Source organism: Lissotriton vulgaris, chromosome 3_2 (genome assembly GCF_964263255.1).
Source record: "Lissotriton vulgaris chromosome 3_2, aLisVul1.2, whole genome shotgun sequence".
Taxonomy (NCBI): domain Eukaryota; kingdom Metazoa; phylum Chordata; class Amphibia; order Caudata; family Salamandridae; genus Lissotriton; species Lissotriton vulgaris.
In genome coordinates this window covers 170,045,449-170,068,802 of record NC_141690.1, presented here as the reverse complement: position 1 = coordinate 170,068,802, position 23,354 = coordinate 170,045,449, and positions in this window count along the sequence as shown.

The following is a 23,354-nucleotide window of genomic DNA, read 5'->3' as shown; positions in this document are numbered from 1 at the left end:
GTGATGAAGCAAATGGTAATGATTGTTAGGACAGCCATGGACAAAGAGAGGGAGTTGTTTCAGTTCCAGTAGATCAGAGTGGACCTTATGTTGAAGTGATTACATCAGGTGTGTCGGAACCTTTTCTGTTGGATACTGGTGCTACAAAGAGTTCTATTATGCATTCTAAACTCCCTGGCGCACCTTTGTCTGGCTTTGATAATGTTTCTGTAGGTTTTTCTGGCGCCCCCGTTACGAATCCGATCTCTGCTCCATTGTCTCTTTCTGTTGGTCCATGTAAGATCGAAGCACCCCTTCTTTTGACTACAGGTTGTAATGAGAATTTGTTGGGATTGGATTTGTTAAAGAGATTGTATGCAACATTGTACTGTTCTCCATCAGGAGTACATCTTACTTTAGGTAAGAGGGTGATCTCTCCAATGTACGTGTCGAAAGATTGTCTTCCATCTGCATTGTCCCTCTTACCAGATTCATTGTGGGCTACTGGTCCGAATGCTGTGGGTCTATTGGACATTCCCCCATATGTCGTGACACTGAAGGCGAATGCTAAGTTACCGCGCATTCCACAATATCGCATCTCGAGTGATGGTGAGCGTGCACTTTTAGCAATTATTTATGATCTGATCGAAAAGGGAGTCGTTGAGGAAACGAGAGGTAATGTGTGCAATAGTCCTGTTTTGCCTGTTTTGAAGAGAACTGATCCTTCACAGCCTCCTGTATATAGGTTTGTCATTGATCTTCGCGAAGTGCACAAAATTGTTGTTCCACAATTTCCAGTTGTGCCCGACATTACAGCCTTGTTGACTCTGATTCCAGCTACTGCCACGTGGTTTTCGGTGATTGACTTGAAGAATGCTTTCTTCAGCATCCCGATTGCCATGGAGAGTAGGGACATTTTTGGTTCTCTTTAGGAGGTCGCAGTTTTCACTTTAAACGCGCTCCCCAAGGCTATTGCGAGAGTCCATCGATCTATAGTCAAGCTTTGAAGTCACAACTTGATCTGTTGATTTTGCCTGATGGTGCAGCCCTTATTCAATACGTAGATGATTTATTGGTCGCTGCTGACACTGAGGAGATTTGCAGGGAAGCCACTTTGTTGTTACTACATCACTTGTCTGATTGTCATCACAAAGTTTCTCTCTCGAAGTTACAATTTTGTCGCCAAGAAGTAACCTATCTAGGTCACCTCTTATCGAAGGAGGGAAGGAAACTGACCCCAGAAAGAATTCAAGCTATTGCGAAAATGAATGTGCCTACGACACAGAGAGAAGTACGTGCATTTTGGGTATTACGTCGTACTGTAGACAGTGGATCCCTAATTTTTCATTGTTAGCGAAGCCTTTGATAGACCTTACTGTTAAGGATACTCCAAATCCTATACCTTGGACTGACGAATGTCAAACGAGCTTTTCCGAATTACGCAATGCGTTGTGTTCGGCTCCTGTGTTGGGTACTCCCGACTACAGTAAGCCTTTGACATTGTATGTTCATGAGAGAGAGGGATGTGCATTGTCAGTCTTGACTCAACAGTTTGGCGATAAGCAACGTCCATGTGCATACTTTTCGTCGACTTTAGATCCGGTAGCTAGAGCGTTGCCAAGTTGCTTGAGAGCTACGGCGGCAGCGGCTGTTTCAATTCGACAGTCTGCTGGTTTGGTTATGGATAACACGTTAGTGGTTATGGTTCCACATGCAGTGGATACCTTGTTGAATCGTACGAAGACACAGTATTTAACTAGTGCTCGGTTGTCGGGTTATGAGCTGACGTTGTTAGCGAGTCATGTGCACATTAAACGATGTAACCTGTTGAATCCAGCCACATTGTTGCCGATTTCAGTTGAGACAGATGATGATAATGAAGAACAGCATGACTGTTTTCTGAGAACTGAAGAACTGAAGAAGAAACGAAAGGGAGGATAGATTTGAAGGACACTCCTCTTTCTGAATGTGATGGTACTTTATGGGTTGATGGTTCGTGCTTTAAGTTGCCGAATGATGATACGACTGCAGCATATGCTGTTACAACTTTGCATACGATTGTTGAAACTGCACGTATCCCACATAATTCAGCACAAGCAGCAGAATTGATTGCACTCACGAGAGCGTGTGTGTTGTCGAAAGGTTTGAGAGTGACCATATATACTGATAGCCAATACGCTTTTGGCGTGGCTTATAGCTTTGGACGTTTGTGGCGTGAACGTGGGTTTTTAACTTCGCATGGGACAAAGATCCAGCATGGACAGTTGGTGAATGAGCTTCTTGAGTCACTGACCCTACCGTTACAAGTTGCGATTGTGAAATGCAGTGCACACAAAAAGGTTACTGATGATGTTGGTCGTGGTAATGCATTTGCTGATGAAATCGCAAAAGAGACAGCAAAATATGTAATGAATCGAATGTATGTAGCAGGCCCTGCAAGATGGGTTGGTGATGTTGGAATGTGTGAAGATACGATTGAGAGCGTGAAATCCATTCAAGCGGAAGCTACAGAGAAAGAGTTGAATGAATGGAGAGAAAGTAAGGGTAAATTGGATTCAAATGGTTGTTGGATTGATTTGTCAGAGCATCAGAGATGGTTGTTACCCGATGCATATGTGCTTGCAGTTGTTACAATGGCTCATGGAATGGCACATATTAGTGTGAAAGGGATTTGTAAGTTGTTGGCTCCGGTTTGGCAGAATGCGAGAATCCCAAAATGTGCCGAGAACTTGGTGAAGAATTGTATGGTGTGTCTGAAATACAATCCTGGTAGGGGAACTCCAACTCCAGCTGGTCATTTTGTGCCTCCAACGTATCCGTTCGAGGCTTTGCAGCAAGATTTCATTCACATGGAAAGGTGCAACAATTTGAAATACGTACTCGTTGTTGTTTGTGCCTTTTCGAGATGGGTGGAAGCATACCACCTAAAAGATAATACTGCCATATCCACAGCTAAAGCCCTTATCAAGGAATTCTTGCCTAGATTCGGAATGCGGAGAATGGTCTGGAGTGATAATGGAAGTGAGTTTGTGGGTCGAGTGATGAAGAAAGTATGTGAGGGCCTCGGCATTCAATAGAAGTTCCACGCTGCAAATCACCCCCAATCAGCTGGTTTAGTAGAATGCTATAATGGCGCATAGAAGCTGAAACTAGCAAAGATCCAAACGAGTTCTGGCCTTAAATGGCCTGACGCTCTCCCTTTAGCACTCCTATCAACGAGAATGACTATTCATTCGCGAATGGGAGTCCCTATGAGATTGTGTTAGGCCGCCCGGCCAATATATGGGAAGTGCCAAGGCCGAAAAAGTATAGCGAACTTGAACATCCTGTACTGCTTGATTATCTGTACGAATTGACGGCTAAATTGCGTGTTTTACACCAACAGGTGCATGATACACTGCCTCCGGTCTCTGAAGCTCCAGGACATCCTATGGATCCTGGATCGTGGGTACTTATCCGGAATTTCCAGCGGACAAAGAATGAACAGCCCCGTTGGACCGGACCCCACCTTGTTCTTCTTTCAACGAGATCAGCTGTTCAAGTAGAAGGCAAAAAGCATTGGATCCACGGCGTACACTGTAAGAGGGTCCCACTGCCTCTCCCGTACAACCGTAGGATCCAGGAGAATATCACTGACTCTGAAACTGAGACTGTGCCACGTTTTCTGCCCTTTAGCGATGCACGTGTAAGAGGAACGATTTCTGAACAAGAAAGCGACAATATCTTGCAAGAAGCTGTGCCACCGTCAAGTCGATTGGACACTACGGAGCCTGAACTCCTGTTTCAGGACAAGACAGTACAAGGAAGAAGCCATTATAATCTGAGGCCGAGAACTATGGACAAATAAAAATCTTTTTTATTTTTGAATGTGCAGCTCTCTCATCTGAGAAACTTGCTTATTTTTGTTTTTTGAACTGCCATCTTGTCCAGCTGCTAGGGTCGCGGTTGCTTAAAGTCTTTGGAGTGCAGCTGAAGACGTTAGTTCGACAGTTCTGGTTGGTCTAAGGGAGTTGCCCTGGACTGACAGAAGCATTCCTTAGCAGAAACACTCTACCGCCGCGGGCAGCTACTTAGAGAGGATAGAGTTTTTCAAGATGGAGAGACCTGCCAAACAGATGAACTTTAAAGCCAGAATGTGTATACTGATGACAAGAAAACAATTTCTGATATTATGCATTTGTATGTTGTTTAGTGTAATGATGTTTTTAATAGGATATGTCTTATTCTCTTTTCAAGTGACTTTTGCACCCACTTCATAGTCCATACCTCCTCCTACTGTTTCTTTGCATTTTTTTCACCCTCTGCCTGAGCATGAGTCCACTAGAAGATTAGAGTTTATCAATAACTCTTTCATCCAGCTTTTGCACCAACAGCAACTAGTAGTGAATACAACTAATTGTTGGGTGTGTGGTCTTATGCCACATACAACAGATAAAGGTATCCCATACTTGGTCTTACCGTTTAGCTACAATGGTTCTTTGTGGGCGTTTCAGACGATGTTCATATATGCTATTGAACCATATCCTCCGCATTCCACGAGAAGTAACTCGAGCAACAAAGCATTGGTAGTAGGAATTGCAAATATGAGCAGAACAATTGACTCGTATAGAACGATTCCTAGAGATGAGTTGCAAGCTTACGTTAGATGGAATGTGACAAAGTATGGAGTTGCTTTGAGTGAGAGTCAGCGAGCAAAGAGATCCTCCTCGATTTGGATCGTACCCCATCAGGGTCACCTATGTTTGCAAGGTAATGGCAAGAATCCCGGAGCTCAGTTAGGGAGAAGTATCTGCACTGAGACATATGTTTTTGCGTCCCAGACTTCCCCTCCGTTTCTAGCAGCTAAGGGAACCTATTTCATCTGCCATGATAGAGCCTATACATGGTTGCCCCCTGACTTCTCGGGCACATGTTTTGTTTCGTTCCTGTTGCGTCCCACTTACAAGGCAACGGCAGATTACCACAGGATAAGGATAGTTAGAGGTGTCGTGAGTAAAGAAGACACTGCAGGGCAAGAATTTGGAGATTCTGTGAAAGGTTTTCTGCCGTTTTGGGGACCTATGGTTAACAGCAGGAACATAAGGCAATTGACAAGAGTGGTTGAATCCACTATAGTTGAAACTGCCGGTGCCCTTAGTAATTTGACGGCTGAGCACCAGTCAGATCGCCTTATGGCTCTTCAGAATAGGGTCGCGTTAGATGTCATACTTGCAGATCGAGGTGGGGTATGTAAAGTGATCCAATCCAGTTGCTGATTCTGATAGTCATTGGGATGATCTTAGCCATCCTTTTTCTGTTCTGTCTGTGTGTATAGTGTGCTCCTGCAATATATGGCCTCTGTGCTACATCGTGTGTAAGGAAACCTGTATCAAGAAACGAGCTAAGTAATAGGGTGATGCTACAGCAGCATCTGAATGACTTCATGAATATCGACCAGGACTCAGATTAGCGTGAGTATAGGTTATTGCCTATGTAAGGGCAAAAGGAGGGTCTGTAGTACTTAAGATTTTGGACCTGTGTTATAAACATCGTCGTACCATGACGATTTTTGTATCAGCAGACCGGTAATGACTGAGATACTATGCACAAGCATTTCCGTCATGTCCGAGTGATGAAATCCCCCCGAAATCGGAGTTTCCGTCTTGAACCCTCGGGTTCCATTTTGTGAGCGGCAGCCATTTTGTTATTGCCCTCACCTAGGCCATATGACTGAAGCCGAGATCGAGTCAGAAGGACACATATACCTTCGCTGACTCCTTTGTGACCTGGGCGAGCTGAGTCCACTGCCTGAAGCCAAACCTGTTCGACCAGTTCCTTTCCCAGTGGCCGAATGAGATTAGCATCCAGGTGCGCATGTCGTAAACCTCTTTCATCACATACAAACTGTGTCTAATCTCACACACACCTTCCTCTGCTTCTTTCTTTATGACTTTCTTTACGATGCGGAGGTGCCCGTTTTTATTAGGGGTCTGTCGATATCTGATGGAAAATACTGGACCTTGCCGGATAGTTAATTGTGGGCTGAACAAACTGAAATATGGGCTTGTCATCATGACTCTGCTTTTTCTTTGTAGTAGAAATATGTGAACGGTCAACTGTAAAATAAGGAATGTTTGCCTAAAGCATAATATTCTGTATAAAAGAAGAAGGCTGGCTTTGTAGTTTTGAGCAGTCTCCTGAGAATATACACGTTGTTGTACTTCCAGGATATCTGTTACTGGCTGCAGCTAATAAATGCGATCCTTGACTTCACCTAGAAGACTCTGTGTTTCTGTAGTCCAAAACAGGAGAACTCGAAGTCTTCGGGTGTTGTACCCTGGCACCGCTGGGTTCTTAAAACCCGGTACTTCAAACCACTTGAGGAAGTCATTATCAGTCTTAGACAACAATTGTCAGTATCTAACCACTCCTCGGGTTCCTGTGTGATGCCAAAAGGGGTCTACCTCCAGACTTCCCCAACTCTGGAAAGAAGCAACTCAGAGTAGTGAGGTAGTCAGGCGAGGGAAAATAGTAAAGAAGGCCGGGACCAGTGGGAAGCGGGAGAACCTGCAATATAAAACACAGTTTTAATACATATACAAGCAAACTTACTACTCTCATGTATTCTCGCTAGGACTTGCTAATACCTTTCCACTGGCAGTGATTTCCTGTAGGGTACTTCTCACAGGTAGGGACTTCAGTATCAACTTAGATATCTACAACAAGAAACCACACTGGTAAAACATATACTTCAGGAATACCACATACGTACAAACTGCAGTAGTTCATCATACATACCAACTATCCGAGTTTAACATAAACACATCTCCCAGAAATAGGGCTTTCTTCTCACTCAGCAAGAGATTTGGTTGAGCCCGTAACATAAGTGCTCCGCCCGTTCAGAGCAAAGAAATGAGAACTGAAAATAATAAACTCAGGGTCCATTAAGTGAAGAAACAGAATTCCACTGGAATGTACAAGCCCACCACGCTTCCTTCAGCGCAGCAGAAGGCTGGAAGAAACCGCGACACAGAATATAGAAACCCAGCTGCCAGTTCCGATTTAGATCAAAGGACGATAGCTAGGTTCACAGTAGTCCTCGGGTTGACTCCCAAGGGTCAAAGCACATCCACAGCGCTATAAACAAACAAACTCCCTTTCGGTGTTCGGAATTATACAGGAGGCCTCCTTGCATAATCAACACAGAAATGTCAGAGAGAGGAAATGAGAAGCGCTTTCTACAGCGCGGAACGATACCTCAACAGCAGTCTTTGTCACTCCGCCTCATATCCTGACAGGGCTCCTCCAAACGAAACGTGCGCTAATTCAGCGTCCGTAGGAAAGAAATACTGGAATCAACAAAAAAGGCAGAAGACTCCTTCAGCGCGGTGTGATGATCCGAAACGGCTCCCTCACAGCAGGATCCAGAGTGTAATCCAGAGAGAGAGTCTCCACGCAGCCAGCGTGAGACTCGAGGCACAAACACAACGAAGAATCAACAGATTACGCGCATCCTTTCCCAGACCTGACTGGGCTATATAGAAGTTGCTCCTCCCCCGCCAGGAATTCTGGGAGTTGTAGTTCAGGACGCATGAAGGAATCAATGTAGGCGCTTTGGACGCTGTAGGAACCGGTCAGCGCCTGACAACAATGGCAGTGAGTTATCTATTGCTTTAGTGTCCAGGCCATTATTGATCAGGATTCCCAAGTATTTCAGCTTGGTAGTCCTCCGTTTACATCTGAATGTGTTGTCCATCCAGGCAAGTGAGCAGTTGGCAATGGGGAGTGCTTCATTTCTCCCCAGTTAATCTTATATCCAGAAATTGCTGAGAAGGTTTCTATTAAGGACATAAGTGATGAGACCGATGTCTGAGGGACGAAGACAGTAAGAAGCTCTTCTGCGGCCATTGTAATTTCCCTAATTAATTTCTTTAGGTGGATGGCAGCCACTAGTACCTCCAACACTATGAGAAATAGAGGTGGGGAGAGTGAGCAGTCCTGGTGTATTACCCAGTGGATGGGAAAGGCCTGAGACATGAGTCCTCCTCAGTCGATTTGCGCAGTGGGGTTAGAATATACCCAATGGATCTTTGCCAGGAAACCCAATCCAAGTCCCGCCCACTTTAGTTTACAGAATAAGTATCCCCACTGAACGTGGTTGAATGCCTTTTCAGCATCCAAGAAAACCACTATCCGGTCTACCTTGTCCTTCTTCATCTGCCACAGTGCATGTGCTATCTCTGGACAAAACCCACCAGCGAGTGATGTATCAGGCTAGGCAATACCTTTTCAAGTTTGGTTGCCAAGACCTTGGCCAAGATCTTCCTATCAATATTAAGGAGCACGATTTGGTGTGTTCTGGTACATTGGATGGTTTCTTTGTCCACCTTCAGGAGGAGACAGATATTCGCTGTGTTGTACTCGGCTAGAAACCCTCTTCCCTCCCACTTCTTTAAAGTCCTTACACAAGGGTGCTGTTACCAACTGTTTGTTCTGTTAATAGAATTCCAGCGGAGAATACAGAATTTCCAGGCATTTTGTTGTATTTCATGTCAGAGACAGCAGCAGATATCTTGTCTTCTGTAATTTCTTTGCCCAATAATAGCCTGCTTGCCTCAGAAAGGGACAGCTGGTGCACCTGTGCAAAAACTCCAATTCTCCATGAGGATCATCAAAGATTTTGGCACTGTACAGAATTTCAAAGAAACAAGTAAAGATATCGGCTATCTGTGCAGGATGTGGACCAATCGGCCCCTCGAGTCACGAATCGCCGGTATGACCGTTTGCTTCTCCCGTTTGTAAGCTGCACCCCCAGTAACCTGCCCACCTTCTACCCTTGTTCGTAATGGCAGTGTGTAAACTGGAGAGGGATATAGTCCACTTTAATGGTGAAAAGCATGTTTAGGCCTATTCATGCCATTTTAAATCATCTAAGGGCCTCTGAGACATGAAGAGTTACGCCTTTTGGGGTCTTGTTTCAGAGCACCCGCTCCAATGTCCGTTGTTTGTTGGCTAGTTGTCTTTTCCAGATAGCCACGTCTTTCATCAGGTCGCCCTGAGAACTGCTTTTGGGTGAGTGGGCAGTCCGGACTCAAACCACTTTTGTTTGTGAGAAAAGCTGCTTTATTGAAACAGGTGCATTCAGATCATGACTGGACAGTGCACTGGCCAATGAAAGTGGTATCGTGCAGGCAGCGTGACAGTACTTCTTCATGAATACGTGCCAACCCTCAAGAACCAGAAGTCATGCCCTCGCTCATATGTAAGTCCTACCTCCTGTCTCTTAGCAGACAGCATCTCCAGTCACTATTCCGAGTCCACTCCCGACTGTGCGAAGGTGCCTGCATATACATACTGCAAACAGTCCTTAAACACACATCACTTCTGAGGTATCAATTTCCTTTCATACCCCTACAACAAAATGCTCCTTCTACCTGGTGCTGTGTATGAGGGGGTCAACAAAACAACAAACCACTGGTAGATGCTCCCAAATGTCCAGACCCAGCAAAACAAAGAAGGACTCAGTGAGGTAGACACAATAAATGGACTACAGTTTTCTAGGTGTACAATGCATTAGGCCTATGATACAAAACAGCGCTGGCCACTTGTATTACTTTTACTGAAACTGGTGTCTTAGTTTACAAGACTTGCATTTTCAGTAAAGTGAGTGATCAAGAAGAATGACTGTCAATGAGAGGCTGGGGCAGAAGTTCTGAAGTACAATCATCTTCCGCTGAGAACTGTATTTTTGGCTTACAATCTGTGCAGCAGCAAACACCATGCCAGCAACTCCAAAACACTGAGCAATACCCACTACAAGTTCACTGCCAAACTCTGCAATGGGTTGGTTTCATTCAGCAGCACTTAGGTCAAGTACAATGGCACAGGTAACACATGCGGAGCAAGTGGCAGCACCAATGTTAATTAAGAATATGGTTCCAAGACTATCTTTATGACCCAACAGAGGTGTACTTAGATCAAGAACCATTGACCTATTGGTATGGGAAGAGTGCACAGAGGCCAGAGCATAGCAAGCTGGCAATAAGGTATCTTGCATGTCCGGTAGCTGGTGTGTCTTTGAAGTGTGTTTTTAGTTAAGCAGGTGCAGTTCTCGCAGTTAAAAGGGCCAGTCTCTCGCCTTTTGAGAGATTGGTGATGATTAATATGAGCGAACTTCATTCCAAAATATTACAGTGCTCCTGAAACAACAGAAGATGATGGGAGCAATTGGTCTGACATCTCAGGTTTGGCCAGTGATTATCCTCCAGGTGGACCCCCGAGTTTTAGTATGAATTCTACTTTCCAGACTAATCTGGTCTGATAAACTAAAATTGACAATGTAATATTTGGTAGATCATTTTACATCAAATCTTGTCTTTCACACTTTACTGGGATATATAACATCTCTAGGTACTTCTGAGACCAGCCACTTCATTTACTCTGACTAAACTATTCCTCACCTTCTTTTCATTTTCTTGTTTACCAACACAGGTCTATCTCATTTGAGTGGAGTCTTAAAGTACTACTTACAACAGCCAGAAGAAGGACCATGGCCTATCTGCTGAAATGGAAGCAAGAGCACTCAAAGAGGCCTTTACCTCTGTTCCTGAGAGAAGTACATTGATTAGGAAATGCAGAGTAGTGGCTCAAATGGCACACTCTAATTTAGTGGTTGACTTGTGATTTGATTGACTGGACAAAGCAAAAGGAGGCTATTGTTAAAGTGATCAGTCTGGTACACACAGCTAATTGGGATTGGTAGTATAACATTGGTTCTTCTCACTTCTTAGTTAATGGCTGCACCAGCTTATCCACTGCCTTCCTGCTCATCATGCTGGTTTTCGCTTTCCTTGAGTCTCCAATATTGACCTTTTTAATTTTGCATTTAACAGGGCATCGCGTCTGTAAAAAGAATGCTCCAAAGAACTCCAGCTTTGTGGTTTAGCTCTGTACCTGAGAGGGGAAATGACAGAAGAATGTCAATGTTTTATCCATTGAAATCCCAATGTTAACCTAAGCGAGAGAGAGGTCTTGCAGTAAGGAAAAACGACATTGGGAGTTTTTCACTATAAAGATATGTAAAGCTTACCAGTACATGTCCTGGCTTTTAAATAGATTGCAAACTGCCCTCTGGATTGTACAGGGCCCACCTGAGGGGTGACTTATATGTATAAAAAGGGCATATTTGGACCTGGCAAAAGTTTTATTTTGCCAGGTCAAAAAGGCAGTGTAAATTGCATACACAGGCTCTGCAGTGGCAGGGGGCTTGAGACATGGTTAGAGGGCTATGTCAGTGCCTGGTACAATCGGGGCTGCAGGCCCACTTGTAGCATTTCATTTACAGGCCTTGAGCGCGGGGGTACCACTTTACTAAGGACCTAGAGGTAAAGGCAATATGCCAATTAGAGTTAAACCAAAGTTACCATGTTTAGGGGAGATGGTACAAGCACTGTAGTACTGGTTAACATTGGTAAAGTGCACAGTGTCCTAAAATAAGCAAAAATGACGTCAGAAAGTGGAGGAGGCAGGAAAAAAGTTGGGGGAAGACCACTCTAGGGCTGTCAGGTCTAACACTGACCTTTCCTCAATCCATTCATTCATGAAACCCCTAACCATCTTCATGCAGGTTGAGTTTGATAGGTTGAGGTGTGTGTTAATTTTGACCATCAACAGATCTTACACTTGGTGGGGTGGATGTGGTTAAAGCTGTTACCGGAAGTGGTTATTAAAATGTACACATTGCCCAACCCATGCTTCCTACCCAGGCATGAAAGGGACATTATAGTGAAGAGATTAATTACGCAATGTTTTTACACATTCAATGCCCGGTGGATTCTATTGAAGCAAACATATTCTGAGTTCTAACGCATGAGACTTAAGTGCTTCATTATGTTTACTTTAGGAAACAACTCAACACTATGTTGCTAGTTGTTGCTTTGTTGACATGGTTATCTCAGTCTTGGATTGTCCACTCACTCTGTGTTCTCTTTTAGTCTAGTTTCCTATGATGCATAATAAGAATGCTTTGGCTAGATCACACCTCCAGATTTATTTGCAGTAAGAAGAACCTTGTTTTTCCTGTGCACTGGGCCACTTCCACCTGCATTAAGAACTGCATTTGGAAATTCATGAAGTGAGGTATGGCCCAACTGTTAGAGGTAGGAGATGTCACCTAATCTACGCAGGTAAGAAAGAAGTCCTCAGGAAGGAGGGAGTGTTGTTTTGGTGTATATTGACAGACCCCGTTAGTGGTCACTAGTTACAGAAAGTCGGGTAGGGCAATGAATAAGTAATATATCCGCCTATTACTGATAGGAGGATGGGTGTAGCACAGACTGATCAAGTATTAAAGGGTGGGAGGCTTGTGTAGTCAGTTTTTTGTTTAGGCCTTGGGATACCACTGTGTGACAAGTGCTTTGGGGTGGAACAGATGTGGAGGTCAGCCTCTTATCTCTACGTTGTGCATCCTGTTTAATTAACCACAACTTTACACTAATTACTAATGCAAAGCCTGTTTTTCAAGCAAAAAAATGTAACATATATTATATTAAAAATAAACTCCTACCCTCTCCTTCCGTGACTGGCCCACTCCCTCACCCAAGAAAGCATAACAATATACAAACAAGTATCTTCCCTTCTTTCCGCTATTGTCCTTTTTAGCCTCTCTTCCCACAACCAACCTACCAAACTCACTTACAATACCCTCAAACCCTGAATTCCCAACTACCTTATCTCCAACTGTTCTCACGTCCCACAACAACTCCCACTCCTCCTTCCCTATAACAAATAGGCCTTCATAGCCTCCAATCTTTTAGAAAGGTCCTGCTAGCCCTTCTTCAGATCTTCCAGGTCATACACAATTTTATGGAGAAGGGCAGTAGTTGATGGTGGTGGTTGTGCTTCTGCTACACAGGGGTGGCTGGGACCCTAGGCTACCTTTGTCAGTGGCGATAACATTGCCAGGAGTGACCTCTGGGACTGGTCCTTTGGGAGGGATAGCTAGATGTTCCAAAGAAAGCAGAAAAGATCGCAAATTGAATTGCTGAATGCAAACACTTGTTTATATGCAGTTGCACAGTAGCAGAACATGTTATGTTATGTTATGTTAAAAGGATTTATAAATCACATGGCTGCCCCAGCAATGTTGCTTTACCAGTGCTACACTATTAATTCAGAGTACCACACACTACAGCGAAAATTAAACAGAGAGGGGAAAGCACTGTAAGAGCCCGGGAAAAGATCTATGTTGCAAATAGCGATTTCAGCTGTTTCCTAAAACATTATGGTTTTGCATTTTCTTTAGGTATGTGGGGAAGCTAATCCATAAGTCATGTTTATGGAATAGCTTGCCCTTTCATTACCTATAGGTACATGAAATATGCCAATTGGAGTTAATCCAAAGTTACCATGTTTAGGGGAGATGGACAAGCACTGTAGTACTGGTTAACAGTGGTAAAGTGCACAGTGTCCTAAAATAAGCAAAAATGAGGTCAGAAAGTGGAGGAGGCAGGCAAAAAGTTGGGGGACGACCACTCTAAGGCTGTCAGGTCTAACACTGACCTTTCCTCAACCCCTAACCATCTTCTTGCAGGTTATTATTATTATTATTAAAGGCTTTTGTAGCACGCTCAATTACTGAAATAGTATCCTGGTGCGGGGTGTAAGATACAAGCAGACTGTCAGGGGGAGAGAAAAATAAAGAAATCAGAGTCAGGTACTTACTCACAGAGTTTGAACAAATGGGTTTTAAGTCTTTTCTTAAAAATCTCGATTGGCTGAACCGATCTAAGTGTGAGAGGGAGGGCGTTCCAGGCCCTTGCCGCCCTAACTGAGATCGATTGGCCTCCTATTCGGGCAAATTTGAATCTTGGGACAGCCATTAGGCATTGATTCTCTGATCGAAGGGAACGGGATGGGGTGTATAAGGCAAATCTTTTCCTCAAATAACTGGGGCCTGTCCGATGAATTGCTCTGAACGCAAGTACTAGCGTTTTAAACAGAATCCTGTGCGCCACGGGTAGCCAGTGGAGACTCAACAAGTGAGACCGGACGCTGGATCTCCTGGGAAGTTGCAACAAAAGGCGCGCAGCAGAATTCTGGATCACCTGGAGCCTCTGAATCAGGTAGGCAGGAAGGCCACTATGGAGGGCATTCGCATAATCGAGTCTTGACAAAATCAAGGCTCGCGAAACAGTTTCCTTTGCTTCTCTCGGAAGGAGAGGAAAAAATCTACGTAAAGCCCTGAGAGTACCAAAGCAAATGCTCGTTAGTTTTTTTATGTGCTCTTCAAATTTTAGGTTACTCCCAAACCAGACCCCAAGATTTTTTGCAGGGCGGGCCATGTTTTTAGGAGAGGGCAAGTCTGGAGGCCGTAGGAGTTCCCTAAAATTGTCAGGAAATGATCCGTAAAAGAGGACCTCACATTTTTCTTCATTACATTTTAGCTGGGCAAGGGCTAACCAGCGAAAAATGGAAGAGAGACAATGGTGGACTGACGATGTGTCAAGATTGTCCTTAGGCCAAGTAAACAGGAGCTGAGTATCGTTAGCGTAGGCCATTGTTTTGGCCCCTAGTTGTTCAGCAAGGTAGATCAAAGGGGTCAGGTAAACATTAAAAAGAAGGGGACTTAACGTGGACCCCTGCGGGACACCAGTCGTAAGCCTCTTTGGGGTAGATGAAAAGGGAGGCATCCAGACCTCCTGCGATCTATCCTGCAGAAAGGACGATAGCCAGTCCAGTGCTTGGCCTGCGATGCCCACAGCAGACAGTCGGGTAAGGAGCTGGGCGTGCGGCACCGTATCGAAGGCGGCAGAGAGGCCAAGTAGTATCAGGACCGCTCCGCCACCTCCGTTCAGGCACTCGCGAATAGCCTCAGACACCTCAACCAGCGCCGTCTCTGTGCTGTAGGCAGCGCAGAACCCTGACTAAGACGGGTAGAGTAGCTGGGAGGACTCGATGAAATGATCCAGCTGTTTAAAGACCACCTTCTCACATACTTTGGCCAAAGCTGGAAGTAGTGAAATGGGTCTGTAGCTGGATGGGGCCAAGGGGTCAGCCCCTGACTTTTTCAAAAGGGGCAACAGTTTAGCCTGTTTCCAGCATGCCGGAACGCATGCGGAAGACAGTGAAAGGTTGACAATCTGGGTGACCTCTTTATAGATCATAGCAGCCACCCCGCCCAGGACACTAGCCGGACAAGGGTCTGCGGGGGAGCCTGACTTCAATATCTCAAGTATCTCCCGGATGTCCAATTCGGCCAGGGGAGGAAAGGCCATGAACTGAGCAGTAGATCCAACCCCAGAAAACAGAGGGAGTGACAGAGGGGAATTAAAACTGTTGCACACAACCTGGAGGTCTAACTGTATCCTATCAATTTTTTCCACGAAATACGAGGAAAGCTCCTCGCACCACTCAGAGGAGGAAGGCAGCCTCGGTTGCTCCGCACATGGCGAAAGGAAGCTTTGTACAATAGTGAACATTTCTTTGCTATTATTTTGAGCCTTGGCGATTCTCCCAGCAAAATATTGGCTCTTGGCTGAGCGAATCGCCGCATAGTAGTTTTTTTGCGACGCTCGTAAAGCTTTCTTGGCCTCTGGGAGATATGCGGTTCGCCATGCTCGTTCTAATTTCCTACAACGCCCCTTCATTTCCCGGAGGGTATGGGTAAACCATGGTTGAGAGTGGGAAGAACGCATCCTACGGATACCACCATCCTTAGTAGAAGCACTCACACCCTCTTGCAGCCAGCTATTAAAAGTGTTTACAGCCTCCTCAATATCAAGCAGGGGAAAAGGGCGGCTATGATCAAGGGAGTCCGCAAACTTAGCCAAGTTGACCCGGTGTGAGTGAACAAGCAAAGGCGTGCCCCCAGGGCCCGACCCTTTTTCCAACGCCCAACTAAATTTAATGAGGCCATGATCCGACCAAGTAACCCACTCAGGGCTGTCCGTTCGTAGATCAAAATTTGAGCAAACTAGGTCTAGAATGTGCCCCCCTACATGAGTAGGAGCATCCACCCATTGCTTCAGCTGTGCCATCGTTAAGGCCTCTCCAAGCCTGGTGGCCTCAGCAGAGTCCTGGTTGTCAACATGAACGTTAAAGTCCCCAAGCAGGAGAAATCTTGAGAACCTAAGGGCATGTGGCACAATAATCTCCTCAAGGGCTCCAATAACATTTCCCAGAATGCCCGGAGGATGATACACCAGCGTCCCCCCCAAAGTAAAGTGAGGGCTGAGCACCACTAAAAAATGGAACAGCTCAGCATCCATCGTCACATCCAGATGTTCGCATATGATGGTCTACTTGTCTCGGAAGATAGCTGCTACGCCACCCCCTCGCCCAGACGGACGATCAGCCCTCAATATTTTATAGCCCCTTGGGATAGCTAATTCAACAGCCGGGGCACACGTGCCATTCATCCAGGTTTCAGTAACAAACAAAAGGTCAAAGTCATTATCAGTCAGGATATCAAAGACCTCTGCAGTATGTTTCACCAGAGATCTGGCATTAACTAAACCTGCCCTGATCTCCGTAGAAACCCCACCCATTCCCACCGCGCCGCTCAGCGCCGGTTGGAAACGGAATTCACAAGCTGCGCACATCTTGGAAGGCGAGTCGGCCACCTTCTACTGAGCATCAGCCCCACAGCCGGACACATAGAGGGAACTAAGCTCCTCACGAGAATACCTTATTCTGTGTCTGGAGGAATGAAGGCGCCTTGGGCAACCGCCAGGGCCACCAGGCCAGGGTCCGTCCGGGACACGGACGGGCAAAGACGGGCCCTCCTTTGGCACTCCTTCGGCACGCAGACGGCGCGCTCGTGGAGGCATTGCTATTTATCGCGCAAGGCCCTCACCCAACTAGAACGCTAGCTCCGGTCGAGCAGGGGAACAGTCCTCACCCAAAGTGGCGCCCAAACCTGGCTTCCACTACAATCGGCACAAGGGAAGCCGCAGTGGAGCACAGGGACACCGGGAACAAACAGTTTAAAAATACAGGTACAGTTAATAACCACAGAGCACAACACAATAACACCCCACAGTTTTAAAATGATGTGCAATTTCAAATTGATGTGCAATTTTAAAATGATGTGCAAGGTTGTGTTTGATAGGTTGCGGTGTCTGTTAATTTTGACCATCAACAGATCTTACACTTAGTGGGGTGGAAGGGTTAAAGCTGTTACAGGAAGTGGTTATCAAAATGTATACATTGCCCAACCCATGCTTCCTACCCAGGCATGAAAGGGTATTATAGTGAAGAGATTAATTACGCAATGTTTTTACACATTCAATGCCCGGTGGATTCTTTTGAAGCAAACGTATTCTGAGTTCTAACTCATGAGACTTAAGTGCTTCATTATGTTTACTTTAGGAAACAACTCAACACTATGTTGCTAGTTGTTGCTAGTTGTTGCTTTGTTGACATGATTATCTCAGTCATGGATTGTCCACTCACCCTGTGTTCTCTTTTAGTCTAGTTGCCTATGATGCATAATAAGAATGCTTTGGCTAGATCACACCTCCAGATTTATTTGCAGTAAGAAGAACCTTGTTTTTCCTGTGCACTGGGCCACTTCCACCTGCATTAAGAACTGCATTTGGAAATTCATGAAGTGAGGTATGGCCCAACTGTTGGAGGTAGCAGATGTCACCTAATCTACGCAGGTAAGATAGAAGTCTTCAGGAAGGAGGGAGTGTTGTTTTGGTGTATATTGACAGTCCCCGTTAGTGGTCACTAGTTAACAGAGAGTCGGATAGGGCAATGAGTAAGGAATAAATCCGCCTATTACTGATAGGAGGATGGGTGTAGCACAGACTGATCAAGTAATAAAGGGTGGGAGGCTTGTGTAGTCAGTTTTTTGTTTAGGCCTTGGAATACCACTGTTTGACAACTGCTTTGGGCTGGAACAGATGTGAAGGTCAGCCTCTTATCTCTACGTTGTGTGTCCTGTTTAATTAACCACAACTTTACACTAATTACTAATGCAAAGCCTGTTTTTCAAGTAAAAAAGTAACATATATTATTAAAAATAAACTCCTACCCTCTCCTTCCATGACTGGCCCACCCCCTCACCCAAGAAAGCATAACAACATACAAACAAGTATCTTCCCTTCTTTCCGCTATTGTCCTTTTTAGCCTCTCTTCCCACAACCAACCTAAAAAACTCACTTACAACAATACCCTCAAACCCTGAATTCCCAACAACCTTATCTCCAACTTTTCTCACGTCCCACAACAACTCTAACTCCTCCTTCCCTATAACAAATAGGCCTTCATAGCCTCCAGTCTTTTAGCAAGGTCCTGCTAGCCCTTCTTCAGATCTTCCAGGTCATACACAATTTTACGGAGGAGGGCAGTAGTTGATGGTGGCTTCTGCTACACAGGGGTGGCTGGGACCCTAGGCTACCTTTGTCAGTGGCGATAACATTGCCGAGAGTGACCTCTGGGACTGGTCCTTTGGGAGGGTTAGCTAGATGATCCACATAAAGCAGAAAAGAACGCAAATTGAATTACTGAATGCAAACACTTTCAGTTGCACAGTAGTAGAACATGTTATGTTATGTTATGTTAAAAGGATTTATAAATCACATGGCTGCCCCAGCAATGTTGCTTCCCAGTGATACACTATTAATTCAGAGTACCACACAGCGAAAATTAAACAGTGAGGGGAAAGCACTGTAAGAGCCCGGTAAAAGATCTAGGTTGCAAATAGCGATTTGAGCTGTTTCCTAAAACAATATGGTTTTGCATTTTCTTTAGGTATGTGGGCAAGCTATTCCATAAGTCATGTCTAGGGCCCAGAACCAGCAGCCTTGTAACCTAATTTTTTTAAACCATGGAGTAACCACCAGGTTAAGCAGGATGACAGAGGGATCTTCTGGATAGGTGAAGTCTAGAGAGAATGGTGGCTCCTAACGCATACATGCGTCTGTGTGATTTACTTAAATCTTTAAACTGTATGCATTTCTCAATGGGCAAACAACCAAGCTTCTGGAGGAGCCCTCAGATGGTACAAAATGTAGGATCGAGAAATCAGTAATCTTGGAGCGTCATTTTGGACTGACTATAGCTACCCAATATCATACCCCTTGGCACATAGATACAAGATGTTACAATAGTACAACAGCTACAACCAGGAAGAGTTGGTAGGCATCTTGGCACTCGGCTTGAAGCAGAGTCCAAAACAAATGTAAATAAAAAAAAAGAAAAGGGGGCAGAGTAGGAATACCCTGATCCCCCTTCCCCCAGATATGGTGGGGGGCTCCCACAGGGACACCACCAGGAGTTAGAACATGTTTGTTTATTGAATTTTGCAGCTAATTCATGGGTGGTGCTGTAGATCCACAGCAAAATAAAAAGAGACCATGTTATGAGTGATGTAATATGTGAGGTCATAAGCAGTACATTGCGGGGGTGTAAGTTATAGTTAGCACAGGTAACTATACCTGCTAAATTTCACTGGTTTAGTGTGAGGAAATCTGAGCCTGTCCCTGTAACCTTTGTTTTTTTCCAGTGAATATCTATCTATATCGATATCTATATCTATCTATCGATGGATGGATATATGGATGGATAGAGGGATTCACTAAAAAAACAAATGTTACAGGGACATTATAGTTAGGCTCAGATTTCCCTCACACAAAGCCAGTAAAAATTCAGCAGTTATAGTTAGCTGAGCTAACTCTAACTTAGGGCTCCGCAATACACTGCTTATAACTTCATATATTACATCACTCAGAACATCACTGTTGATAACATCACTATTGTCATCTCAAATGACACCACTGATGAGCTCATCCAGTGAGTGAATGTTTTCTAAATATTTATGATTGTTAAACATATATACCAAAGTACTACTAAAGTTAAAATAGTATACTTTCTATTACACTTATAAGTGATACTATGTTTAACAGATGTATCGGCTGTGTGTATCCATGTGCGAGTGGGTGTGTGAATCCCTGTATGGATGTGTGAGTGGTTATTTGAGTGGCTGTATGGGTGTATGAGTAGGTGTGTGAATAGCTGTGTGGGTAAGTAAATGGCTGTGTGAGTGACTGTGTTGGTGAGTGAGTAGGTGTTTCAATGGCTATGTGGGTGAGTGAGTGGCTGTAAGGGTGGGTGATGGGCTGTAAGAATGATTGAGTAGCTGTAAGGGTGAATGAGTGGCTATAGAGGTGGGTGGGTGGATGTGTAAGTGACAGTATGGGTGAGTAAGTGGGTGTCTGAATAACTGTATGAGTAAGTTCACTGTTCATGTCATGAGTGATGTAGTATGTGAGGTATTAAGAAGTACACTGTGGGGGATGTGCGTTATAGTTAGCTCAGCTAACTATAACTGCTAAATTTAGCTGAATTTGTGTGAGTGGAATTTAAGCCTAACTATAACATCCTTGTAACCTTTTTTTTTACAGGTAATGTCTAAGGTTTTTTAATGTTGTTTTCTGTAAGAGTTTGAGTGGGTCTGTGAGTAGGTGCTTGGTTATCTAAGTGAATCTGTGAGTGGGGTCATGAGTTTCTGAGTGGCTCTGTGAATAGTACATGGGTTTAGGAGTGGGTCTGTGGGTGAGTGCATAAGTCTCTGAGTAGATCTGTGAGTGGGTGTGTGGGACTCAGTCGGTCAGTGTGTAGTTGCGTGAGTCTCTGAGTGAATGCCTGAGTGGCTAAATGGGCCTGGGAGTGGGTGAGTGTCTGAGTGCCCTCTGTTTTGCCCTCTTCTGCTTCTTTTTCTGCCCTCTATTTTGCCTTTCCAGTTTGTTTTTCTACCCTGTTTGCCTTTTTTGTTTGTTTTTCTTCCCTCTATTTTTACCTTTCCTGATCATATTTCTGCCCTTTGTTTTGCATTCTCTGCACGTTTTTCTGCTTTTTTTGTTTGTTTGTTTAATTTGTCCCTCTATAATAGGGGAGAGGGGTTTTCATAATTTCAGTGGGGTAGGGGGCCCACGTGGCCCACCTCCGAGGGAAGATTTCGACCCCACAAGGACCCTATCCCCCAGCCCCCATCATAATACAATGGGGGCCTCATGGTCCCCTTCCCCAAGCCTATTTCAGTCCTGGGGGACGTCTTCCTCAGGGCCCAGCCACCATTTAATGGGGTTGGAGGGCTAGGCAGCCCTCCTCCCTAGACTATTTTTGGCCCTGGGGACCCCTTCTCTGTGGCCTGATTTAACTAAATGGGGAAGGAGGGCCAAGCAGCCCCCCTCCCTGGGCTAGTTTTGGCCCCAAGGATACCATCCACCAGGGCCCAGCCTTCAAATGCTGGGTGCCCTGAAGCCCACACAGGGCAACAAGTCACCTCTGTTGGGGCTCGCGGGGGAAGCCTGCAAGCCCATACGGTCCCTGCTGGCTCACCGCCTCATGCAGGAGCCAACATTGCTCTTACACACAGGGAGCTGTAAAACATGCAGATCCATCTGTGTGAGAGTAATCCTTTTCCCTTGGTTCCTGCCCGTGGAGAGGGAATTGGATGAAAACTCTGCTCTCAGCAAGCAGGAGCGGTTTCACAGCTCTCGTTTGCTGAGACTGGAGTTTGTGTTTATTCTGACTTGATGGGAGCCATCAAAGCTCACTTCAAGTCAGAGCAAAAAATAGGTCCTGGGGTGGGCACCCTGGAACAGAGCAAGAACCAGCCATGTGGGGTGGTGATCCCTAGACCCAGATAGGACTCCAGAAGGGGGGTAGTGCCACCATCATCCTTTGTTATTCATGAACCTACCACCAGGAGGCTCTGCAAGAACCCCCATTACTTTAAACTTAGCCTGAGGAAGGCGATGGTTCCCGGGACATGGTGGATCCACTAGGTACCCCCATTTCTTTCTATATAGCCCCAGGGAGGGTGGGTCCGTGAGGCACCCCCATTTTGTTCTATATAGCTCCGGGGAGATGGTGGTCCCCGGGGCTCAGGGAAGTACGTGCAACCCACACAACATATTATTTTAAAGCCCCTGGGAGGTCGTAGTCCCCAAGGCTTGGAAGGGTCCGTGCAGACACCCACACAATTGTTAAAAATAAAGCCTGGGGAGGTGGTTGGCCCCAGGGCCCAGGGTTTCACACAGCGCCTGATAATAGAAAGATAAGCCCCTGGGAGGTGGTGGCTCCCAGGGCCGCGTAATTGCCAAGGAGGGGGGGCCCCATGCAACCCCCCCTTCAATTTTAGAATAAAAGACCTGGATCACCTGTGAGCTCTAGTCTGAACAATCGCAGGAGACTGCACTTATTTTTTCTTTTCTTTTTTGCAGCAAATATGCAGTGATTTCACAGCAAAATAGTTTGGTAAAGTGCTTTTTTTACCCTTGGGGGACCCGCGGGGATCCTAAGACCAGGGCTTGGGAGTCAGGGCATTCCTACACTGCCCACTTTTCTTTATATTGTTTTGCGTTTTGTTGAGGTACTCGGCTGAAGCCAAGTCGTAAGATTGCTGCCAACACTTCCTGGTTGAAGTGTTGGCAGCCAATTAGAGCTCCGTAGATCTCTGCATAAGCTCATCGCTATTCACGAATTAGGCCAGATCATAGAGAAACACATTTATATTTCATTAAATATCCCACAAACTGCTGAATGGATTTACACCAAATTACAAATCGATCAATTTGTGAACCAAAAACTAATTTTCTACCAAATTTGTTGTAATTATGTGCAGCGGTTCAGGCTGTAGACATGTTCTAAGCTCCTACGATAATTAGCACAGGAAACACACTTTTTTTTACCCCTCCCCCTTCTCTCAGTACTTACTTGACAGATCTCCATGCAACTTTACATGCACAACAAGAACAGCTGCCACACTATTTTTCCAGCAAAATCATGAAGATTCGTCAAATGGCACAAAAGATATAGGCAAGTCAAAAAACACTTTTCCTATGTAAACATGGTCCTAACTATAACTACATACTGGCGGTAGGTAAAATTATATATATATATATGTGACCAAGGCCTCTGAGCAGGCCGAAACGTTATGCTGGTGGCGTTGCAACGGAACTGAATAAAAAACATTTCTTCACCTCAAGACTGGGTCATCTTTCGTTTGTGTGGATTGGCGGTGCCCCGAGATATTGGGGAGTGCTGGTTCTTGCTGGACGAGTGCAGGGGCATTATATATATATATATATATATATATGTATATATATCGAACAGAGAGGTTAGCCCGAAATATATATATTCACTGAAAAAAACATAGATTTTAGGGGTGTTGTAGTTAGCTGGACATTTCACTCGTACAAAAACAATGAAATTCCTCCGTTATAGTTAGTTGTAATAACTATAACTCATGCACCCGCAATCCACTGTTGATGATGTCACATATTACATCATTCATGACATGGTCAGTGACATCACTGATGACATCACTGATTACATCATCAAGTGAATGTGGTTTGGTTCGATATTTAAATAAGTTTTATATA